Source organism: Schistocerca gregaria, chromosome 1 (assembly GCF_023897955.1).
Source record: "Schistocerca gregaria isolate iqSchGreg1 chromosome 1, iqSchGreg1.2, whole genome shotgun sequence".
NCBI classification, from domain to species: Eukaryota; Metazoa; Arthropoda; class Insecta; order Orthoptera; family Acrididae; genus Schistocerca; species Schistocerca gregaria.
In genome coordinates, this window is record NC_064920.1 from 1,140,426,248 (window position 1) to 1,140,442,319 (window position 16,072).

General features: G+C 41.2%; 1 non-coding gene across 1 annotated transcript; it reads right to left on the reverse strand.

The window, feature by feature from the left end:
- Nucleotides 1-1,231: 1,231 nt before the first annotated feature.
- Nucleotides 1,232-1,306, reverse strand: Trnas-cga (transfer RNA serine (anticodon CGA)). Its single transcript has one exon. It is a non-coding gene; the product is annotated as a tRNA-Ser (tRNA).
- Between the last annotated feature and the right edge of the window lie 14,766 nt (nt 1,307-16,072).

Sequence of the window (16,072 nt, forward strand, 5' to 3'; positions counted from 1 at the left end):
TTAATATTCTCTTTTACTTTGGGATGAGAGAAAATCGTTTTATTATTGACAAACAATGTGACTGAATAATAAGTCTCTTGATATAGATGCTTTGCGTGCCATATTGGAGTACAGGTAATGGTTGCATAGAAACTGGAAGGAAAAAAATAGACGTCACACATCGAGAAACTACCGTAAAAGGAGACAATTAACAGGCTCTCCTAATTCATATTCAGTAAGTAACAGTACTTCTCAAGCAGCATCTTTGAGTGGAGTCTTAGTCCTAAAGACAGGAAACAGCTACATTCTGTGTCTCGTAAACAAGCTGCATACTTTATCCCTCAAAGAAACTTTGGCCGACTCGAAGGAATTTAAATCGGCTTTGCCGAGGCACCCTCGCAGTTGCGGCCGCGGAATTCATTGAATCTGGAAGCCCTTTGAGCCCCGAGTTCCTGCTAGATACGGCGTTAATGTTCACCAGGATATCTTCGGCTTTAAATCCAGGGGCCCAAACGGTCCCATTAAAACAGTAATGTGCCATAATATCACTTACCTCATTAACAACGCGGCTCTTAACAGTCGACACAGAGACTTAATTAAATTCCTGATGGTACTGAAACAGACCTCGTCTACATTTAGGCGCTTAATACTGTTATAACCGCTGCATGTTTGAAATGCTGTTGCGTACCATAGTCTGACGCCAGAATCCCTCGTCTCAGTATTAAGAGTGAGCAGAACGTAGCGTTTCGTGAGATGCGTAACGAATTTACAATCCCAACACACTTTAAGCATTGCTCGAAAACGCGGAACGATAGTACTAACCGGTTGAGTGTCGTGACAGATATGCCCACGGAATGCGAATGCGAATGACGAGTTTCAGGCGGGCAACTGTTACAATTCAAAAATGAAATTTACACTCTGCAGCACAGAGTGCGCTGATATGAAGCTTCTTGGTAGATTAGAGGTGTTTGTGTGACGGAGATTCGAACTAGTGACCTTTGACTTCTTTTTCTCTTCATTTTGTTTGTCGTTTGGACTGGGTGGACATCACATGACAACCCTCCAAGTTCATGGTTCAACACTTTGCTCGGATTTTTTTATTACAATGGGCACTCAGCCCTTCAAGTTCATCGTTGAATACTTTCCTCAGATTTTTTTTTAAATTTCAGAGGACACTCAGCCCTCTAATCGGACACTCTGATCTACGTGCCGACAACAATTAAGATGAAACTTCCTGGCAGATTAAAACTGTGTGCCCGACCGAGACTCGAACTCGGGACCTTTGCCTTTCGCGGGCAAGTGCTCTACCAACTGAGCTATCGAAGCACGACTACGTCCGGTACTCACAGCTTTACTTCTGCCAGTATCCGTCTCCTACCTTCCAAACTTTACAGAAGCTCTTCTGCGAACCAGTAAGATGATGATGGTCAGCGACCATGCATATTTCCCTCCATGAAGTCTCAATGAAGTTGTGATCGGGTGACTGCGGTGGCAAAGGCGGGTTCGACAATTCATCCTCTTGCTCACAAAACTAGTCCTGGGCGACATGGGACATGACAACAGGGACTCTGCCGTCTTGAAACACAGCATCACCACAAGGGATAAAACAATGCACCTTAGGATGGACCTCGTCAGCCATCATGGTCGCGTAATCCTTGGTAATAATGCAACTTTTCAGAGTAAGTATAAGGCCCATACAATACCACAGTATTTGCATCGCTGATGTATGGTTTTGCAATTTCAGCTCGCCGTGCAATTACCAACTCTTGTATCTCCCATCCTGATATTTTTATGCTGTCAGGGTTCTTGAGCTTGACATTCAGTTCTGCAGTGACTTTTGCAGTGGTCGTCCTCTTATTTCTCTTCCCACTGTTCTTAAATGACCATCTATCACGATCACTCAACACAAACATTCGTCCGTGTTATGACTTAGCGGATGATGTTCTTCCGCTTTCCCTGTGTGCGACATAAATCTTGCATTTGGGGTCTCTTGAAAACTCAAATACTTGAAACACCTGGGAAGCACTAACAATACGAGCACAAAGACCTTGCCCACGTTCAAGTTCACTTAACTCCGACATAATGCACCGACAACCACACAGAAACCTGGCTGACCGTAACTAGCATATGAAGCTTATCGAGGACATGGCATTGGTGCTACTTGTGATTCAAATGCAAAAGCGCAGCCTGCAACATTGGCATTTATATTAGAAAGTAGCAAGGCTACGAAATGGGGAGGAGTAGACGAAGTAAAAATTATCAGAAGGTTTTCCGCCGTATGTTGGATATCCATGCTTCAATGAACACATTCTGTACAAAATACATGGCCTCTTAAAAAGAATGTGTTTCCCCTATTTGACAATTAATTGTCTATTTATATTATATACAGTCATACAGTCATTTCGGCTTTATAGGCATTCTCAGCATGTTGAAGTGTTAAAATATGACTGCCCAGTCTGTGGCATGTCATCATCAGAGACAGGTTAGAGATATTTACCATTTCACCGTGCGCTTCAAAATGGCCATAAAGACCTGATCACGATTGTATAAAATAAATGAGCAGTTAACAGTCAAATGGCTGAAATTCTATATGACTGTAGTTCCCGACGAAGAAGAGATCAAAATATATGGCGGCGCGAGAAGCAGGCTGGATTCGTTATTACTCTCGGTGAACAGCTGTCCTCATCCTTCGACCACCAGAGCGACGGTCTTATAGCCAGGCAGTTTCCAAAATTTTTAGCAAGCACAACGAAAGGAATATTAACAAAGAAATGCAGAGTATGGACCAGGAGAAGTCTTCGTAAACAAATATTTTATAGGTGTGCAGCAAGTGAAGTTCCTCGCTTTACACCACCACATTTTTTTAAATTTATTTTTCGCACAGCAAGCGATGTGTAATTGTATAGGAACAGCAATGCAATCACTTTCTGAATAGAGTCCACTGGATCATAATCCACTTTAGGTTTGGTCCACAAACTAAAATCAGCACAGGAAAGTTTTAAAGTGTGAGCAACTTCAACGGCACGATTGTACTAGAGGAAATTATTAGCTGAGACACAGGAGGGAAACCAAAAATGTTCACTTACGAAGTTAAGTCTGACGTGAAATCTCAAACAGTGGACTTAATGATGACATCATAAAGATTAGAAACAATTGCGGCGTAACGTCCCATTTAAACACGGCTTGCTTGTGGACTCGAGGGTGTGGAACCAAGTGCATGGGCCATTCTTATATGTCACTCTGCCATGTATGTCTATCAGTACAGGTACGATCATTCACCGTGAATAACAGTTCCACTATGATAATGTTAAGTGTTAGTTATTGACACCTTGAACGAACGGTACCACACTGACAGTCCAGTTTCCGTGCCTCTGGGAAGTGTTGAATGTAATTTCATCCTTATTAGAGCTTTGAGAGTTGACGAATGGTTTGAATGGATTTTAAATGATTGGGAAGTGTATTCGTGCGGGAGGGGGCGGTTCGGAGTGCCTACCGTAACTGGGAACATCTCAGGTGGAGGTCGCAACACAGCATGTCCAGAAGACGTGCATCTGATCACCTTAAATGATTGGCATGAGGTACATGGGAGCATCAGTCGTGGTATCTCTCAAACAGTTAGCTATAGCACAGTGATTGCAGAAAAAGTGGTAACGAGATAGACACAGAACAACAATGTAGGAATAAGAATAGCCAAGGTATTTTTTCCCAGAGGCACGGCAATACGAGAAAAAGGGTTGTCTGAGTGGCTATGAAGAATAAACGGGAAACGACGGAGATCGGGAAAAGGTTTGAGACAGATTGTGTAATACAGGGTGTAACGTGTGTAAGTGCATATAGTTTATATCTCGTAACTTAATATTTACACACATCAGTGTGTCGGTTGTTTTTTCTGTGCGTCGAACAGTCTTCCTACAAACTTGTCACAACCTTTATAACATGATGTTTTCTACACAGTCGTAGCTACACTACTAAGTGGATTACGTCTCTCAGTAGACCAATAGTTTTGTGTCTTCGCATCCACACTTCCAGACCTGACCTGCTGCCTAGGGGAAAATAACGTTAATGGCTTGCCCTTGACACATGTACTTGGATATATGTACCAACCTAAAATCATTCGACTCGTAATAACTGTAATTATTAGTCGCCAAAAGATGTAAATACTGGTGTAATGTTGTTCATTACACTATCCGCAGACACCAATAGAAATATCTATATTTGTACCTAATACCACTGTATATCCACTGTACAACTGTATAACCACTGTATACTCCAGAGCATTAATGAAGGGTGAGGTGACCGCAAGTACAGGTCTGAGCCATCTGTCATTGCGTAATTCAGTCAGTGTGTAACGGTAACACCGGTCGCCTTAAAACGGCAGTCGATGGCAATGTTATACATCTGCGAGGAATTTTTGAAAAGTTGACCGTGAGATAACCTAATGGACTCAGAACAATCAAACTGGGATTCGTTTCCGAAACGCTCCAGTAAAGTATAACCAAAACTAAACGGTGGGTCTGGAACAGACGTTCTCCAAGCACAAACGTAAGTTGTAACATTACACATTAAAACCGGTCACCAGCCTAATTAGGCATTCTTGTGTCCAGCAAAATGATAATGCATAGGGCACTGCTAAGGCTAAGCTAACCCTGTTTGACGTGCACACACTCTGACCTCTTTCCATACGTCTGTTTCTACTACAACACAGTAACCTAATCTTACAGATACATGCGCTACTAACAAACAAATGGGGAATGGGATGGTAAACAGTAACATATGCCTCTCAGCAACACCTACTTTAAATGAAATAGGTGCAACAGTTCATAAAACCAGTGACCGACACACAAGAAATTAGTAGCACTACTGGACAGGGACAAGTTTGAAATGATTCTGAATTTAGACTAAAAGGTTTTGCTAATGATCATAATCCATAACTTCATTGCCTCTATGCCTGTGCATTAACCAACTTGCATTAGAAAAGATAACACAGTAAACGGTTCATTCTTAATTTCGGTTTGAAGCAACTATACAGAATGCAAATCTAACAACACTGGCTCCGAAGGAGCCATTATATTGCTTCATTAATTAACTAGCCTAATACATGAGAGCCCTCATACTTTCATGGTTAGAAGAACTATGCTCATTAACAAAACCATACCAGTATGCATGAGAAATTGTAAGTATTCTTGTCATTCAATTAAGAAAAGCATAACAATCTATAACTCTTTAAATAAAATATGTGCATTCATAAACAGTCCTTTGTCCAACTCAAAAGAAGCATTCACGGTGAAAATTACAACACAAGATTAAATTCAAGCTCAACCACTTCATCATAAATAATTAGAACACTCGAAATTATATTCACAAGGATTCCTGTCCAGGTTTGCGATTTGGAATAATCATGGGTGTAAGGCAGAGTTTTTTTAGCAACATCACAATGATTGTTATAAAATCATCCAAATGTCACATATACCAGATGCATTTACAGAGTACCAAATATAAACATTTTAGTGGAAGGCTGGTGGTACATGATTTGCAATGAATGTTAACCTGGTGACGAGGCAATCATAGCAATACCGTTGTCTTCGCCCTGTTACATATCTTCTTGGCGCCGGAACTATATATATATATATATATATATATATATATATATATATATATAGGGCGAAACCGTTGACATGATAATGATATCATAAATGCAGCATCCGAGGCCCTCAAACACTGCCCGTAAGCTCTTCTGGCCCCAAAACTCCAGGAATACGAGCCACAATGATCCGCTATCCGCTACTGCTAGCGAGGTGTTAACCACAGCACTTCTCAGCCCCGACTCCTTACCCACCTGAAAGGACGAGTTGCCACTTGCGCTCCAACCACACTTTTTCCACTCCACCAGGATACTTTCGTAGCTGCGGCGTTTCCTTACATGTTCTACATTCAACACTACGTTCCCTAACTATGGACCAAGTCATTTAGAGCACATTACATAACAATCATTTCAGTAGTTATTTAAATTCACAAGCACACTTTAAACATCGGTCAAACGGTTCACATAACTGGTACATTTATACATAGTCAAAGAATTTCCATGACAGATACAACATTTTATACAAGCAAAACTACATAGTTACACAGAAGTATCGAAAGAGATATAAAATAGGTCGAAAATTGGTGTTAAAGTGCTTAAGTGCAGTACGGGCGACGAAGTGGTGTGTCCTATTGAAGGTGCCAGAGCGAACTGTCTATCAACCAGAGTAGCTCTGCTGCTGGAAGACATGGCGTCCCTAGGCTGAAACACCAGAATTCAGAACCGGTAGTAACATATAAAGTCAGGTGGCTTCCATTTATGTAGCCATATTCACAAACAACTACTACATGTTTTGTAAAAGTGAAATGAAAACTCTCTTATAGAAGCATTAACTTAGTATGCCTATATTTTAATTTTCTCTGTTTAAAATGTTTTGGTTTACGTAATTTGGGCATTACACTGTTGAATGTTAGTACCACTGACGATTAGGTAACAACATTTGGGATTTTGACGAGAGAACTACCTTGAGACAGTAGTATCATGACGTGAAGGTTACAGGAACTTATGTTCCATTGGAGAGTGTGGATGAGAGTAATGTTATACTGAAATGGCTATTACGATTATTAACTAATGCATTTGTGAAAGAAGAATCTGACCTCATAACGTAACCAGAAGGAGTGGTCTTAATTAAGACCACGTGTGTATGGACACACGCAATATATATGGAGTACTTGCTGTTGTCACCAGTTATACGTTGTCAGTCAAGTTTACTCAACTCATAATCTCGAACCAATAGTACAAACAGTTTCGTTATTTCACCCTGTTGTTTGTAAATAGCGAACATAATAAATATTCTTCCCGCTAAATACTCGTCGCTAAATTATACTCCAAGTGTGCTACAATTCTTAGCTCATCTGCAAATATTAAAGTTTTCTATATATATAAAAAAAATAGAAGAAGGAAGGTAAAAAAACGCGGTTAAAGGAAAAATAAGGGTAACGTATCTACTGCAAGTACAGTTATTGTAATAAGCTTAATATACCAACTAACAAACTAGGATCTGATTTGTTCTGTTTTAAATAAGCAAACTTTTTCCAGGTTCCTGCTTTCATGCTGAAAGAAATTTAATGGTTTCTGTTGGTATACTCCATTAACTAGGATAACGGTTTGATCGACAGTGAAAGTAAAATTATGTATTTGATTTGAAACAGTTAGTGCTGCACAATAACAGGTATGTGGTGTCACATTTATTGTTACATGGAGCAGACTGGAGAGAGGCAAATAATTTTAGTGCTAACTTCCAACCTGTTTCGTGTATTGAGATATTATTATGCATAGACGATGAGGCATGCAAACATGGTGACTGCGACACGCGGCATTCAGTGACTGTTTTAGAAATTTGCTAAGCAGCTAAGCCGTGAGTGGTATTTTACCCACACAAGTTTGCTACAGTTTATTCACACATTTGAGCTCTACGTTAAAATAATTTCTATTATCATCGGGAAAGGTACACTATGGTTATAGTTACTTTATAGTAACTCTGTGGGGTTCTGCGCAGAATCAGAGAGGAAAGGAATATGTGGAAAACACTGATAAGGAGAAGGGACAGGATGATAGGACATCTGTTAAGACATGAGGGAATGACTTCCATGGTACTAGATGGAACTGTAGAGAGCAAAAACTGTAGAGGAAGACAGAGATTGGAATACATCCACCAAATAATAGAGGACGTGGGTTGCAAATGCTACGCTGAGATGAAGAGGTTGGCGCTGGAGAGTAATTCGTTGCAGGTCTCACCAAAGCAGTCAGAAGACTGATGACCCAAAACAAAAAACAGTTTAATATTCACAAACAAATTGTAACAGAGTCTGTAGTTCAGTGTTCACCTAAGCAACGCTGAGAAACACCACTATTTTAATGCCCACCTGGCTAAACGCGGTTTGCTACTGGCGTCAGTACAAAGTGGTTGTATTTCAGTTAATAAATAATAAATCCATATACTTGTTCTTGCATTCTGAGTGAATGTACAGTGTATTGAAAGGAGGCTGTAATATTAACTTCAACCAAAGCAAAAGAAAAATAATGGAATATAGTCGAATTAAATGAGGAGATGCTTAGGGAATCGGATTAGGAAAAAGAGACACTTAGAGTAGCAGAAGATGTTTGCTATTTGACAGCAAAATAACTGATGATGGCCGAGGTAGGGACGATAGAAAATGTATACTGGCAACGACGAGAAAAATATTTCTGAAGAAGAGACATTTATTAACTCTGAATATAGGTGTAAGTCTCAAAAAGGTTTTTGTGAATGTATTTGGCTCGTGCATAGACATGTATGAAGTTGAAACATGGACGATAAACAGTTCAGTTAAAATGAAACTAGAAGTTTTCAGAATGCGTTCCTACTGAAGAACACTTAACAATAGATGGATCGATCACTTAACTAATGAGGAAACCTGAATGGAATTGGGAAGAAAACAATCTTTTGGTACAACGTGACCAGACGAAGGGATCCATTGATAGGTCACACTCTGAGACATTAAGAGCTCACCAGTTTAGTATTGGAGAGAAGTGCCGGGGGTTAAAATCATAGAGTGACGCCAAGAGATGGATATAGTAAGCAGATTCAGAAAGATGTAGGTTACTGTATCTATTCGGGGTTGAAGTGGCTCATAAAGGATAGAACAGCATGAAGAGTTGTTTTAAGCAAGTCCTCGGACTGAAGACCAAAATGGCAGTTACAGTACGATATTTGCTCAAAAGTGTCCATACACCCCTATGTAATACGAAATTGACAACTAGATCTCATAAGATACGGACCCAAGAGTATAAAAGCAGGCGGGGAATGTTTCGTTCTAAGTTAGCAACAGTAACGGCAAAATGAATCGGTCAGGGCAGCTCAGTGACAACGGGCGTCGACAAGTCATTGGATGTCACCCAAGTAAAAGATCTTTTAGGAACATTTCAATCCTTTGAAACCCACCCAAGTAGTCCGTCGATGATGTGACTCTCAAGTGGAAACACGAAGGAACAACGACAGCTAGACCAAGAGCAGGCAGAACTTTTGTATTGAACGAAAGAGATCCACGAGCATCGAGGAGAGCGGTTGCAAAAAAACGCATCAAATCAGCAGAAGGAGTCACTCGTGAGTTCCACATTGCTGCCAGCAGTCCAGCTAGCATCATTATTGTGCCCAGGGAGTTAAAAAGAATGTGGTACAATGGAAGAGCAGCCCCCATAACGCACACATGTCCGCAGTCAGTGCTAAGCCACGCCTGAGGTGGTGTAAAGGGTGACGACACTCTACAGTAGCCGACTGGAAACGAGTTATTTGCTCTATATCGTGGCATGGTTTCGTTTTGGAGAATACCTGCAGAGCAGCAGCTGACATCATGCTTAGTAAAAACTGTGAAATACAGAGGTGGCAGTGTTATGGAAATGGAGGTATCGTCTGTCTTTAGGACGTTATAATCTTATTGTACTTAAGAAAATGCTAAATGCGGAAGCATATGAACACATTTTTCTGCAATGTAACTACGTACAATAGGACAGTACGGAGGCGATGATTCTACCATCATGACAATGCAGCCTGTCACAAAGTGGCATCTGGGAGGCACTGATTCGTGGGCAATAAAGTTCCTTAATGGTACTGGCTTGCCAAAAGTCCTGAAGCTAAAGGAAAACCATTGGCATGATTTAGCACGTCGATCTCGCTCCAGAAGCCTGCGTCCACTATCACTATCTTCTATGGTTTCGGCTCTTCAGGGAGAATGGCCCGACCTCTTCAGAAAGTCCCGTTACTAAAAATTTCCTCAGTAGGTTTCATTGAAGAAGCAGTGATGGAAATAAAGGTTGAGAGATGGAATTAAAATACAATGTGAATGGATATCAGTGATACGATTCGCTGATAGTATTGCTATCCTGAGTGAAAGAGAAGAAGAATTACATGATCTATTGAATGGAATGAACGGTGTATTCATTATAGATTATGGATTGAGAGCAAACCGAAGAAAGACGAAGGCGATGAGAGGTAGTAGAAATGAGAAGAGTCAGAAACTGAATATCAGGATATATGGTCATGAAGTAGATGAAGATAAGGAATTCTGGTATCTAGGCAGTAAAATAACCAATGACGGACGGAGCAAGCAGGACGTCGAAAGCAGTCGAGCAAGGGCAAAAGGGGCATTCCTGGCCAAGATTAGTCCACTGGTATGAAACATAGACCTTAATTTTAGGTAGAAATTTCTGAGATGGACGTTTGAAGCCCAGCATTCTATGGTAGTGAAACATGGACTGTGGTAAAACAGGAACTGAAGATAATCGAAGCATTTGAGAGTTGGTGCTATTGACGAATTTAGAAAATTAGATGGACTGTTAAGACAAGGCCCTATGAGGTTCTTCGCAGAATCACAGAGGAAAGGAATAGGTGGAAAAAGCTGACAAGAAGAAGTGACTGGATGATAGGGCATGAGAGAATGGCTTCCATGGTACTGGAGGGATCTGTAGAAGGCAAAACTGTAGAGGAAGACAGAGATTGGAATACATCCAGCAAATAATTGAGGACTTAGGTTGAAAGTGCTACTCTGAGATGAAGAGGTTAGCACAGAAGAGGGATTCGTGACGGTCCGCATCAAACGAGTCAGAAGACAGATGGCTTAAAAAAAAAGTTCAAGCATTTATGAAGGTGACGTGTGAAACACCCGATATCAATGACTACTAATAAATATCTGGACATTTTTCGTCATTCAGTGTAAACTGCTAAGCTGCTGCATACACTGTCACCAATGAAGCGAAATTTTACTCAGTAACCTACCTTAATTCGCGGAATTTCTAAGCATTGCAACCCCATCACTGAACTGTTGGTAGTAACACATTCTTTACGCTACCTTCCCCTTTCTTTTTTTTTCTTTTTTTACTCTGACTGCTGACTGGTTTCATTCAGGCCGCCACGAATTCCTCTCCTGTGCCAACATCTTCATTTCAGAGTAACACTTGCAATGTACGTCCTCAGTTATTTGCTGAATGTATTCCAATCTCTGACTTCCTCTACAGTTATTGTCCTCTGTAGCTCCCTCTAGTACCATGGAAGTCGTTCCTTGATGTCCTATCACCCCGTCCTTTCTCCTTGTAAGTGCTTTCCACAGATTCCTTTCTCCTTCGATTCTGCGCAAAACGTCATCATTTCTTACGTTATCAGTTCACCTAATTTTAAATATTCGTCTGTAGGACCACATCTCAAACGCTTCCATCGTCTTCATCTCCGGTTTTCCCACAGTCCATGTTTCACTACCATACAATGCTGTGCTCCAAGCGTAAATTCTCAGAACTTTATTTCTCACATTAGGGCCAACGTATGATAGTAGTATACTTCTCAGGGCTAGGAATGCCTTTTTCCCAGCGCTAGTCTGGTTTTGATGTAGAATTCCTTAACTTCATCTACTACGTGACCATCAATTCTGATGTTAATGTCCCCGCTGTTCTCAATTCTGCCAGTTTTCATTTTTTTGTCTCTCTTCCGTATATTCTCAATCTATATTCTATACTCAGTTAGACTGTACATTCCACACAGCAGATCATGTAATTTTTCTTCACTTTCACTCCGGATAGCAACGTCATCAGCGAATCGTATCATTGATATCCTTTAACCTTTAAATTTAATCCCACTCATGCGTTTCTTTTATTTCCATCATGTCTTCTTCGATATACGGATTGAACCGTAACGTGTCCGCCCCTTGTAGCTGAGTGGTCGGATCGACGGACTGTCGTACCCAACGGCCCAGGTTCGATTCCCGGCTGGATCGGAGATTTTCTCCGCTCAGGGATTGGGTGTTATGTTTTCCTTATCATCATCATTTCATCCCCATCGACACGCAGGTCGCCGAAGTGGCATCAACTCGAAAGACTTGCACCAGGCGAACGGTCACCCGACGGGAGGCCCTAGCCACATGGAATTTCATTACCGTAAGGTGAAGGATTACGTCCCTGCTATGCCATGCTAACTCACATTTCTCATTGGTTCTAACTTCCATTGCATCCTTGGCATTTGCCACCGTGGTGAGAGTCACTATAACCTCATACCACATTAACAATTCTCGAACCAAAAGAGTGATTTAAAATAACGGAAGAGAGCTAATACGCTGAATAACTTGACGTGAAACATGTCATATATTCATTCTGGTTCATGAAACGATCATTTTAAATGTTACTTAATCCAAATTGGATATTGTCTAACTCCGTGGCCGCTTAGGATGGTTGGTGAGGGATGCAATCAGCCACCGCCTGTAAAACACTTTTTTCCGGGCTGCTACTGGATTAGGGCTGTTATGCCCATCTTCAGATGTCTAACTCATTTGCGTGATGACATAAATGCATTCGTCATCACCATGTCGTCCGCTTCTACAATTTGTTCTAGTGGATGACGTTTCATCTTCTTCTGGCTCCTATGCCTTATCAGGACGATGAAAAAGTGTGGCTGTGTAAACAGCAAACACATTCTAAATAAATCAATGTGGCACACCAGCACCTTCATGACAGTTCGAGCTGCAGACACGAACTTTATGTGTACTTTACAGGTAATGAGCAACTATAAAGCACCACGGACTTTCAGAATGACGACATTTGCCGCACCAGAAGAAAGAGGCCAGTCGGAGAGGCGAACACTGGAGCCAGTACAGGCAGACGACTCCGAGTTATAAATACAACATCACATTGATTTACCTGCATGTGGAGTCCCTAAGGGGAAAGACCAGGAAAATATTGTGTGCATCATCCCTAATCGGGATCAGCACGTAGCATGATGACAAAGTGAACCTCTTGGTGCACAACACCACAGGTATGTAGTTGACACAGCTGGTGGATTGGACTGTGGGAGTTAAATATCCGGACTGTCAACACCGATGGCTGTCACCTACCGTCTACTCCTCTGTGACAGCACGTTCCACGCATTAAATCGTAAGGTCATGAACTTCCACACAGCATAGTTATATGGAGTAAAGACTGACACCTAAGCTTAATTGTACTCGATGCTCGTCTTAGTTATAGCCATTGTTACTGCATAACACCTAAACTACCGACTACTATAGTGATTGTTTACTACTACAGTGCTCTAAACACAAAATAAGTAAAACTACTTTGTTATTACCTTGATGTTGAAATTTTTTAAGGGTCAAATGTGTATCAGTGTGCAGTGATGCATGTAGCCATTTCGCGTGACTGTGGCCTAGGCAGTGAGTGAAATCGGACACTAAAATATCTCGCAAACTTTTGCATGTAGCTTCACTTTCCTGAAGTCGTCCATTTGATTGGCTACAGCTTATTCTACTTTACTTCACATTTTAACATATTTAAATAATGAAAAGTTTGGCCACTTTCTCGATCTAAATAAAGTAACAATGATATCCATTACATAATAAACGTTAAATTCTTTTACATGAAACCAATACAATTTGCTTCTTGGCTTTGAATGTCCCGGCCAGTACCCTTGCACCAATGTGCTTTCTGATAAATAAAGGACAAAAGTAACTATTATGCATTAAGTTTACAACAAATATTCTATAACCTAATGATTCAATAAGGTGTTATGCTGTCATTGTTCAATGAGTTTTGTGCGCAGGAAATGATGGTTAACTGAAAATACTGATAATTCAGATTTACTATACCGTTTAAACAAATAAAGCTACAGAGTTGATATGTACATTTATCATTTTAATGTTAGGTTTCTATATAAAATGTCAATCGTTAATATTGACTAAAGCGTTCAGATTTTAGCATTCAGGTTTTGTTACATAACTTGTTAATTTCCCTTTACGGCCGACCTTACGCCCGCCATACTTAACACTGCTGCGTCTTTTTGGCCACCAATGGCTTCTACTGTGTTTCCTTATGACGTAGGTTCTCGTCTGTCTCACTCGCACACTACAGCGCTTAGGCTTCAATAGACAACAGACGCCTGTGGGTTTCCCCGTCTCGTGGTGAATCTGCGCCATTTGTGGCATGCGGTCCTGGACGACAATTTCTGCAGGCTGACTCTTTCGGTAATACATTTAAAAGAAGCGCAATGCTCGTTAACTCACATCGTGCTACTTCGCTCACTGCCTCTCCCTCTAAATGGCCCCAACCCCACTCACAACAAACGCGCAACTCCACCTTCAAACCAAAAATCGTGTTACAGGAAAGGTGGTGCGAGCTATCGATCACTTGTCACGTCTTTCGGTTTATTTTTAAAGACGTTTTCTCTTCAACCAACTTCACCTCAACTGCTACACATTGCCGGCCGTTGTAGACGAACGGTTCTAGGTGCTTCAGTCCGTAACAGCGCTACCGCTACAGTCGTGCGATCGAATCCTGCCTCGGGCATGGATGTGTGTGATGTCCTTAGTTTAGTTAGGTTTAAGTAGTTCTAAGTTATAGGAGACTAGTGACCTCAGAAGTTAGGTCCCATAGTGCTCAGAGCCATTGTGAACCTCAATAGATAATAGATGCCTGTGAGTTTCCCCATCTCGTGGTGAATCTGCACCCTTTGTGGCATCCGGTCCTGTACGGCACAGTTCGTCTTACAATTCCTGAAGGGTGACTCTTTTGGCCATATACTTAAATGAGCCCCCCCCCCCCCTCCAAGAAACATGGACCTTGCCGTTGGCGTGGAGACTTGCGTGCCTCAGCGATACAGATAGCCGTGCCGTAGGTGCAACCACAACGGAGGAGTATCTGTTGAGAGGCCAGACAAACGTATGGTTCCTGAAGAGGGGCAGCAGCCTTTTCAGTACTTGCAGGGGCAACAGCCTGGATGATTGACTGATCTGGGCTTGTTACACTAACCAAAACAGCCTTTCTGTGCTGGTACTGCGAACGGCTGAAAGCAAGGGGAAACTACGGCTGTAATTTTTCCCGAGGGCATGCAGCTTTACTGTATGATTAAATGATGTTGGCGTCCTCTTGGGTAAAATATTCCGGAGGTTAAATAGTCCCACATTCGGATCTCCGTGCGGGGAGTACTCAAGAGGACGTCTTTATCAGGAGAAAGAAAACTGGCGTTGTACGGATCGTAGCGTGGAATGTCAGATCCGTTAATCGGGCAGGTAGGTTAGAAAATTGAAAAAGGGAAATGGATAGGATAAAGTTAGATATAGTGGGAATTAGTGAAGTTCGGTGGCAGGAGGAACAAGACTTCTGGTCAGGTGCACACAGGGTTATGAATAAAAAATCAAATAGGGGTCATGCAGGAGTAGGTTTAATAATGAATAAAAAGATAGGAGGGCGGGTAAGCTAGTACAAACAGCATAGTGAAAGCATTATTGTGGCCAAGATAAACAGGAAGCCCACGCCTTCTACAGTAGTACAAGTCTATATGCCAACTAGCTCTGCAGATGACGAATAAATTGAAGAAATGTATGATGAAATAAAAGAAATTATTCAGATAGTGAAGGGAGACGAAAATTTAATAGTCATGGGTGACTGGAATTCGGTAGTAGTAAAAGGGAGAGAAGGCAACGTAGTAGGTGAATATGGATTGGGGCTAAGAAATGAAAGAGGAAGCCGCCTGATAGAATTTTGCACAGAGCACAGCGTAATCATAGCTAACACTTGGTTCAAGAATCGTAAAGGAATGTTGTATACATGGAAGAAGCCTGGAGATAGTTTTCAGATAGATTACATAATGGTAAGAAAGAGATTTAGAAACCAGGTTTTAAATTGTGAGACATTTCCAGGGGCAGATGTAGACTCCGATCACTATCTATTGGTTACGAACTATAGATTAAAACTGAAGAAACTGCAAAAAGGTGGGAATTTAAGGAGATGGGACCGGGATAAACTGAAAGAACCAGAGGTTGTACAGAGTTTAAGAGCGAGAATAAGGAAAAAATTGACAGGAATGGGGGAAAGAAATACAGTAGAAGAAGAATGGGTAGCTTTGAGAGATGAAGTATTGGAGGCAGCAGAGGACCTAGTAGGTAAAAAGACGAAGGCTAGTAGAAATCCTTGGGTAACAGAAAAAATACTGAATTTAATTGATAAAAGGAGAAAATATAAAAATGCAGTAAATTAAGAAGGCAAAAAGGAATACAAACGTCT